Below are 9,772 nucleotides of genomic sequence, written 5' to 3'. Positions count from 1 at the left end.
TGGAGGCAAAATTCTTATGTGATGTGCCCAGATGCATATGAGAAATCAATCCATATCTTATGAACTATAAAGTTTCCTGGCAGCATACTCATTTGTCCGTTTTTACTGCTTCCCTCTGGTATCAAGAGCTCTTCCTGGGTGTGGAGGACAGAATGTAAATTCACTCTGGGCTCACTGCAAAAGCTCCAGTGTCTTGGAAATGGAGGGAAAAGCACAACCTTGAGCACACTGTCAGCATTCTATTTCTTCATTTGAATGAGAATATGCAGTTTTACCATCATTTGTTGAAGAAGCTTTCCTTTCCCCCCATTGTGTATTTTTGACACCTTTGTTGAAGATCAGTTTACTGTATGTGTGTTCATTCAATTCTGGGCTCTCTATATCTGTGAAACTTATGAGTGCCCTTATGCTAGAACCATGGTGTCTGTATTTCTGTATTTTGTGTGCGTGTGTGTGTGGATTTCAATCTCATGAATGTTTTTTATTTTTTTAATGTCATCATGGTTACTTGAGGCACATAAAATTCATTAAAATAGTAGGATTATCCTTTCCATTTCTGCACAGATGGCTGTTACCAGTTTGATAGTAATTGTTGTGAGTGTGTAGATCATGTGTGTAGTATTGTGTGTTAGTCAGGTTTGGTCTTCCTACCCATGAATACAGGATGCCTTTCCACTTATTTGTACCTTCTTTATTTCCTAGGATCTTCATGTTGACAGCTGATAAGTTTGATTTAACATGACTGGTAGAAATTTTTGATTTCTTATACCAATGTTTTATATGTCTGAATGAACAGGCATCAAATATATATATATATATATATTTGATGAGAGAGAGAGAGATGGAAGTTCACTCTTCTTGCCCAGGCTGGAGTGCAATGGCATGATCTCAGCTTGCTGTAACCTCTGCCTCAGAGGTTCAAGTGATTCTCCTGCCTGAGACTCCTGAGTAGCTGGGATTACAGGTGCTCACCACCATGCCTGGCTAATTTTTTGTATTTTTACTAGAGACAGGTTTTCACCTTGTTGGCCAGGCTGGTCGTGATCTCCTGACCTCATCCACCCACCTCAGCCTCCCAAAGTACTGGGATTACAGGTGTGAGCCAGAGCACTCGGCCAAAAAAATAATTTTTATGTAAGCTAGTTAACCAAAAATCACCCCCATACTCATGAACGTTTTTTCATGAATTTGTTCATTTCTATTGGTATACATTTCCTCATGAACCTTTAAACTTATCTTTATGGCTTAAAGTGTTCAGAGTCATGTCTCTCAGCTTCACTGGTGTAGGTAGAGCAGGCCGTGTGAACTTGGCCTGTTTGAATGAAGCTTGATTTTTAGGGAATCTCCCCAGGGAGAGTCACACAGGAGCTGCTGAAGCCCCTGATCACAGGGCCCCAAAAGGGTGTTTAGAAGTCATTCCGGAAGAAGGCTTACAAAGAGGAAATCATGACAATTTTTATTGTAACATTTTAATTTGAATTTTTAAATGATCTCTATGAAGAAGAATGTGTGATTAATAGAATAGAGTAATTTGGGTAAAATTCAGTCCATTTCACTAATAAAATAGGCTTTTAATCAAGTAATGAATCATTTAAAACAGATGCTAAATGTGGTATCAGCATAATTAGATCCTAGTGTACTGACATGGTCTTGAATACGTTAAGAAAATGCTGTTTGTTTCGTGGAGTTTCAAAACATTTGAGAAGGAGGAAGGCACTCTTTCACTGACCCTCAGTGTGCATTTTAGTTCCATTTTGGGTTGACTGTTTTGTGTTGCTGCCTGATACCTCCAGTAGAAGGCCAAGGCCTCCATGTCTCATTTCTTTCCAGCTCCCCTTCTCTGCCATCCCTCTTCCACTCAGGGGAATAGCCCAACATCAACTCAGTCCATGCTTATTAATCAACCACCTCTATATAACAATTCTGGCAAAGCCTCCTGAGTGACTCGGTCACTAACCACCGGTGCACTGATCTTTCCTCTGTGTTCTTCCAGCTCGTCCTGAGGATGACTTGTTTTTAAGATGCTCACCACAACATAAAGATGAAGATGATGATGATGGTGATGTCCAGGTAAGATCCCCCTTTTTTGTCTTCTACAGCAATGTTGCTTTCCTGATTCTTTACTTCTCAATTCATTTTGATTTGAAAACCTGGCAATGCACATTATGTACACTGTACACTATTGTCTTTGTGGGGCTGGAATTCAGTAGGAGTGTCTTCCCAACTGATACGTGGTCCACTATGCTGCTTCTAAATGACAGCATCCAGTATCAACTGGAACACTGAGGCATTTTCCACAATACCAGTTTTCCTCCTTGGATTAAGCATTGTACATTTGCACATAAAATTAAATTTAAAGGTAAATTCTGTAAATAGAGGTCTTGTTTTCTAATAGCTATCCTCTGTGCTAGTCTTTGGGGATTTTGACCTATGGCTCAATCACTGTACTGCCTTGTGGTTTTTTATCGTTGTCCAAAGAATAACAGATCTGTGTGAAGCGCACAGCAGAATCTGATTCTCATGTTTTCTTTTATATAATTGCAGATAACAGCTTGGAAAGAAAATGGTATGTACCATGAAATAACTCACTTACAGAGGGGAAAACTTGCTAGCTTCAGTGTATAGAAACCTGATCCTGGGTTCCTGCTAGGAAAGAGGCTTGGGGTTCTCGTTAAAGTGATTTTGCCAGTATAGAACTCTGGCTCGAGAAGCTATAGGAAGCTTTGTCAACCCAGAAGAAAGATTAGGGGATCATGTATGAAGCAGTATGGGGTGGGAGAATAGCCTATCAATCAGCTTCAGCTAAAATAGGAGGAGTGGGTGAGTCACTCTCTCTAATGACTTATCCTGGTGTTTTTCTTTCTAAAGACTTGATGCTGGAGAGTATAAGTGATGAGGAGACTCATCCAGGTAGGGAACTACGTGCCAGGAAAAACCCAATGGGAAAAGGTTCCCAGGAGCCTCCAGGTTATCCCTGCTGATTGGGAGGAGGGGCTGAAGGAGGGGGTATGAAATCAGAAAGAAAATGGAAATATGTGTGAGGTCTGGCTTGTTTTCAGAGTTTCTTGGCATCATGGTAAGAACTATCTCTATGGGCTATGGGGGTGCTGCATTCATGAGAGATTCTCTTTGCAGTCCACCTGCTCTTTTCTGTCTGGAACATCAGAGCCTTTGGTTTGGATTAGTCAGCACTCCTAGGGATTGTGCACAAGGGGTGTAGGCTTAAGCACTGGGTGTCATCTGTGATGAAGGCAATCTGGGGGACACAGCTCTCTCGCAGGCATTTCCTGGAACCTAGAGAAGCAGTTCTTCTGCTGTGTGCCAAGGGGAAATAGAGAATCACTCTCTGAATTTTCAGGACTTGTTAGTGCACATTCTGTTTCTGTCCTCGCTGTGCGCTCCTGGTTTGAAGGGATCTCCCGGGGTGGATGGCAGAGTGAATATTCACTCTGGGCTCACTGGTAAAACTCCAGTCTCCTTTGAATGGAGAAAAGTTTGACCTTGAGCACATTTCCAACCTCCACTTCCCAATCCAGTCACAGATTCTGAGATAAGGCTTCTTTCTCCCCAGTTCTCTAATTTTTGGGTAAGCCAAGAGTTCCTTCCCACAAAAGATAGTATCACATTATTTCCTGTTTTCAAAGATTTGGCTTTGGTTTTGTTCTCTGACTTGATATTCATCACTTAAGTTCTAGACTTTTTCTTTCTTTCTTTCTTTCTTTCTTTCTTTCTTTCTTTCTTTCTTTCTTTTCTTTCCTTCCTTCCTTCCTTCCTTCCTTCCCTCCCTCTTTCTTTCTTCCCTCCCTTCCTTCCTTCCTTCCTTCCTTCTTTCTTTCTTTCTTTTCTTTCTTTCTTTCCTTTCTTTTCTTTTCTTTTCTTTTCTTTTCTTTTCTTTTCTTTTCTTTCTTTCTTTCTTTCTTTCTTTCTTTCTTTCCTTTCTTTCCTTTCTTTCCTTTCTTTTCTTTCTTTTCTTTCTTTTCTTTCTTCTTTTTCTTTTCTTTTTTTGGGCCAGAGTCTCACTCTGTCCCCCAGGCTGGAGTACAGTGGCTTGCTTACTGCAAGCTCTGCCTCCCAGGTTCACGCCACTCTCCTTCCTTAGCCTCCCGAGTAGCTGGGACTACAGGCACCCACCACCATGCTTCGTTAATTTTTTGTATTTTTGGTAGAGAAAGAGTTTCACCATGTTGGCCAGCCTGGTCACGAACTCCTGACCTCAGGCAATCTGCCCGCCTCAGCCTCCCAAAGTGCTCAGATTATAGGCATGAGCCACTGTGCCTGGCCAGAGTTATTTTTAATATAATTGTGTCTATCTCAAGTAATGGTTCTTTGAGTATTTTTGTCAATGGTTTTGGAATAACACCAGCACTCACTTCTGTGGAGTAGACTGTTAGAAGGAAGCATATCTTTCATTGTCATAAGTAATGCCAAATTTTTTCCAAAATGATAACACCAATTCATGCTCCTCTAACAGTATATATGAGTAGCCATTTCTCCAAATCCCCGTGGACTCTTAGTTGTATCTCTTTCTAAAAATTCCGTCACTGTGGTTAGTCTTTCATTTGTGTAACATATTACTTAAAATCTTTACCAAAAAGAAATGTTATTTTACTCTAATGATGCAGCGCAGTAGGTTTGTTTACACCCGCTTCACCACAGACACGGAAGTAACGCACTGCACCGACATTCCAACAGCTATGACTTTACTAGGCAAAAGGAAATTTTCAGCTTTGTTATAATCTTACGGGACCACTGTCATACATGTGGTATGTCATTGACCAAAATGTCATTCTGCCACATATGGCTGTAGTTAATAAGCAGGTGCTTAAGTTATAAGAATGAACATAATAACATATAAATTGAGTATCAGATATTATATGGACACTTCTCTATGTTGCCTCCTTGAAGTGTCACAATCACTTTGAGACAGAATTAGTTTTGTTATAGTCATTATACAGATGAGGAATGTGAGTCTCAGCTAAGTAAATTACTCATGAGACACACCAAGAGCTGGATCTATTTAACACCAAAGGCTAATCTAGAAACTAACATGCTACACCGCCTGTAGTGGCAAAGTAAACCTACCATAAAATGAAATGTGCTTCCACAGCAGGCATGTGAGCTTAGCGAGGATGGTGTTACCCATTGCTCCATGGCTCAGAAATTGGTCTTGCTGAAACTCGGATGGAGAAGCTCTTGGCTCAGGGAGTGAAAAGTTACTGACAGGTTGTATGAGAGCAACTGAAGCATTATGCTTCCATAGAGCATGTGGTTGTTCTCAAGGAATGAGAACAGAGAGAATCAAAGAGAATCACCCAGAGCAAGAGTCCATCTCAAAAAAAAAAAAAAAAATGCCCATCAAATAGTTAAAAATTAGATACAGTCAGCCAAACTGGGTCTTCCTGTGTAAAAAAAATGTGCTTTTAGACAGTGATAGAAAAGAAGAAAAAATAGTTGATGTGTTCTATGTGGGACTGTGGAATAACCTGCTTTTAAATAGAATTTTGTATGAAGTTCTTTAGGCAATAAGTAAAAATGGAAGGGAAACCTGATGGCAGAGAGCAGCCAGGACCACAGTTGTCTGTGGACGCAGAGTCTGTGGTGGAGCCAGGAATGCACCAAAGACCACGAGTCCCCGCGGGCATTCAGTTCAGTGACAGCACCGCTCATTATCTGATCGGCAGGTACCTCACTAGCACATGGAGAGAACAGGGAGGCCTAAGATGAGTCTGGGCCATGGAAGGTCTCCAGTGAGGGGATCGTGGAAGATGTGAAAAGCATCCTGGAGGGGAAGGTAGCCCTGCAGCTTAGCGGTCCAGTTTCCCTCACTGATCTGACTTGGTATAGCATAGAGGTGCTCACACAGCAGCCCCCAGTATCCTCCCACTTCCTTAAAGACTTAAACACACCACAGTGTGTATCAGTTTCTAAAAGAGCACAATAGCATGTTACTGAACAACTAAAATGGCAGAGAAGTGGCCTTGTTTCCTGGAAGTGTTTCAGGGAGGAGGAGGTGGTGAGGCTCCACTGGGGAAATGCTCATGGCCAAAGATGAAGCCTGAGGACCGGCAGTTGGGCTCAGCCACATGGAGACCACGTGGTGCCCTACAAGAGCAATCTGGTGGTGTGGTGCTGGAGAGGGGAGAGGGCCAGGGCCACAGAACCTGTGCAGGGATTCAGAACAAGAGGGCTCCTCAGAACGGAAACAGGAGATGGTCTATAAGGACCTGTCCCACTCCAATGAGGGCATGAGGGCCAGAGACGGAGGAAAGCAGCCCCACATAGGAGGATGCCTAGGGTGGGAAAGCAGGTCTTGAAAGAGCTAGGTTTCAGTCCAAGCAAGAAAGGGAAGAATGTTCCAGGGAGATGCTGAGGCCCTGGGGCCTCGAGAGGGCTTGACAAAAATATTTCAGCAGATGGGGTCAGAAAAGGAGTATTCAAGGCCATGAATGGGAGGTGATCTAAGCTTCTTGCAGCCCCTGATGCAAACAAGGATGAAGGACATAATGAGATGAGTCCTGAGTCTGACGCAGAGAGCGGTGAGGAAGCCGTGAGTTTGGAAAGGGAGGGAAGGGCCTGGCTGGGAGAAGGCAGAGTTCTGGGACTTCTACAGTCCTTCCAGGGAAGATCAGAGCACAGAGAGGCCCAGGGCTCCCTCTTAACGTTTGCCCAAACCGGTGTACCCCTGGTCAGGGGTGCTCTGTAGACTGCTGTAGAGTGAGGGAGCAGTTTCTTCTGGGTATAGGACCCTGGGCACCTGCAGGATGCAGGGTTCCAGACTCTCTCAGATGCCTGCTGGTGCATCTTCTCTGAGGGGCTGTAAACTGGCTTGTTGGGCACCCACAATGTACAAGGCACTTATTTTCAGTATGATGCACCTGGCACTGCCAAAATCATACCCATTTATGATAGGCACAACTACTATCCCCACTTTAGAGCTAGGAAAACTGAGGCACTGAGCAGTTAATCAACTTGCCCCAGGCTCCATAGATAAACAGTCGGTGTAGAGCTGGGGTCTCAACACAGCAGGCTCCCTCCATAGTGTGGGCTTATAGCCACTGGCTGTCCCACTGCCCTTGTCCAGCCTCAGCTCTCTGGGATGGCAGTTTGTGCCTTTGGGCTACAGTTGAATGACCAGTTGCCTCTTCCAGGCTGGCTCCCATACATCTCCTGGCAGCAGCTTCTTAAATCCCAGAAACTGATAACGGTGTGGTAAATGGGCCTTGGAGAATGGAGGAAAGGGTGTGGTGCTCAGCACTTCTAGGTGACAACATACTCTGTGTTCCTGGCCCTCCCCTTGTAACAGAGGCACCTCCATCCCTGGCTGATGAGTTCCCATATCTCTAATTTCTCCTCAGCATGGACAACAGAGGCAGGAGCCCAGGAGATGCTGGCGTGGTGGCTGCTTAGTGCAATGATGTCATGGTACACAAAGCTGGGAGCCTGCTCGAACTGAAAAGGGATTGTCTCTTCTTCATCCAGGGTGAAGCCCTCCCAGGAGCTGACCAGGGAGCTGACTTAAAGGGCAGGCCAACACGTGCTACAGGGACATCTGAGGGAGGTTCAAGCTCTGCTGTCAGGCATTTTCCATGGCTTTGCATAGAGAAGTGATTCCTAGGCTCCCCTCCTGGACAGCACCAGGAATGTACCTCCGAGGTGGGGCTTCAGGCCAGCCTGGGGGTGTGGTTGGGTGACTTTGGAGAATGCAGCTCTTTGCTGGGAAGATCTTAAGGAGGAAACCAGAACCTCTCCCTGTCCCAAGCTCTCATCCTTGGAGGAGACTTTTAGGACAGAGCCATCCTCAGTCATAAGAACCTGCATCGGTTTTCACCTTTTGCCTCCCTTCCTGCCACCCAGGGTAGGGAAAGGGCAGACCTGGCTGAGCAGAATCACACCCAGCCACACCCCATGGGTCAATCACTGGAGCTTCTGAAACCTGGGTGATGCCTGGTGCAGCTGCGTTCCTTCCTTCCCCCAACTCAAGTTCCTGCCCCTAGCTTTGCTCCTGGAGGTCTCAGTCCTCTCTACATTCTTAAGAAAACTCTTGGCCCCAGCAGAGAGTGAAACTCCAAGGCCATCTCCCACCCACCCCAGCACTGGGTTTGGCCTGTTCCATCCAGGACCCGGTGCTTCTGGGCCTAGCATTTTGGCTTTGGCAAGAGAGTGAGAAGAGATGTGAGCATGCTCCAGTAATAGAAAGTGCCATTCCAACTTGAAATAAAGAGACTGAGTGCATTGATTCAGGTGTGGAGATGGCTGATCAGGTCTGACCCAATGAGGGGCTCAGGGTTTCCACTCAGTGATGTTGATGGTGGTCTGGGTCGCCTGCCATAAGGTCTCACCCTCGTAAGCCTTGCTGTCAGAGTCCTCCTCCAGGACGTGGAAGGTATGCATGTGGACCTGCACAACCTTATAGCCCTCAGGGGCCTCCGGCAGCATGGTGAAGGCCTTGGTGGCCTTTAGGTACACACTGCCTGTGGGTGAGTGTAGCAGCTTCAGGAGCAGGCTGATGGCTTGTGCATCCAGGACCACATACTTCTTGGCAGGCCACCAACACAGGGAATTTCTAACAGCCTGTGAGGGCTTCTTCTCACCCCAGCCCTCTTTTGACCCTCGTGCCTGCAATCTCAGGGGAGGTGCCACCCTGTCCCACTGCTGCAGGGATTCCCTGATTCATTCATGCAGCGAGATGCTGAGGCAAGAGCTGAGTTTCCCACCTCAGTACTCTTTTGGGCCAGGTAATTCTCAACTTGGGACCAAAACCCCCTGCTGTGACCTTTGGGTCTGGAGCAGCAAACAGAGCAAAGCTTTGTCCTCAGGAGCTCCACTTGGGGATGACAGAAAGTGATGGCAAGGATGGTGGTCACAGTGGACACAGGAGGATGCGGGTAGGCTGGGGAGGCCTCAGTTTCAGAGAGAAAGCTCTCTCCTGGAAAGCCACTCTCCTGGTCCCATGGAAAGGGACCTCTGTGCAAACCTAAGAATGATGGGCTGGGATGGGGCCTGGGAACATGCATTGCCACAGACCACCCGGGGTCTGGTTCAGGGGCCACACTTGGAGAAATACTCACCCAGGCCTCTAATGAGAGTCTCAGAAGAAAGAGAAGCCAGGACTTAGGGAAGACAAGAGGGACCCCCCCCCCCAGGAAGGGGATGTGACCACAGCCAAGGCAGGGACTCTGGGGGTCAGTGACCGGCCCATCCTCACAATGAGGGGCCCAGTGTAGGAACAGCCCCCAACCACTGCAAGCTCTGAGTCTTTGTGCTCCCCCAGTTTTGAGGCCAGGATGTAGACTATGATCCTGTGTGACCTGGGGTGAGAGACAAGACACTGCGCCTCCGTTTCCTCACCTGTGAAGGCAGACATCGCCTCCCTGGAGGGTTGTCTAAATGTGAGGTTTGGAGACAATGCCTGGCACACAGGAGGCTCTCAGTGACTGCTGGGTGTCAGGATCATCACCAGTGCTCTTCCTGTTCTCACCTTCCTCATGGGGAGGAGGTGCCAAACCCTCTCCTGCATCCTTCTGCAGGCAGGGGCCAGCGGGTCCAGGATGAGCTCCTGGAGCTTCTCCTCCCTCTGCAGCTTCCACAGCAGTGAGCGGATCAGACCCTTGCTGATGATGCTGTGGGCCCCTGCAAGACAGGAAAGGGCACTGAGGGTGGACCGACCACACCCCCTCCCATGCTGGTTGGTCTCAGGGCTCAGGAAGGATTTTGAAGAGGAACTAGGTAGGTTTGAAAAGAGAACTTGCAAATTCCCCATCAACCTCTGAAG

At 46.6% G+C, this 9,772-nt stretch overlaps 1 long non-coding RNA gene across 2 annotated transcripts; it reads left to right on the top strand.

The window, feature by feature from the left end:
* Positions 1-1,147: 1,147 nt before the first annotated feature.
* Positions 1,148-8,210, top strand: LOC108528765 (uncharacterized). 2 transcript variants are annotated; one of them, XR_001885295.1, is made up of 4 exons: positions 1,148-2,070; positions 2,545-2,566; positions 2,869-2,910; positions 7,480-8,210. It is a non-coding gene; the product is annotated as an uncharacterized LOC108528765 (long non-coding RNA). The 2 variants fall into 2 exon arrangements; XR_001885294.1 differs by having other exon boundaries at positions 7,356-8,210.
* Positions 8,211-9,772: the final 1,562 nt, after the last annotated feature.

Source organism: Rhinopithecus bieti, unplaced genomic scaffold, assembly GCF_001698545.2.
Source record: "Rhinopithecus bieti isolate Rb0 unplaced genomic scaffold, ASM169854v2 scaffold_5994, whole genome shotgun sequence".
NCBI classification, from domain to species: Eukaryota; Metazoa; Chordata; class Mammalia; order Primates; family Cercopithecidae; genus Rhinopithecus; species Rhinopithecus bieti.
This window is presented reverse-complemented; position numbering and strand designations above follow the sequence as displayed.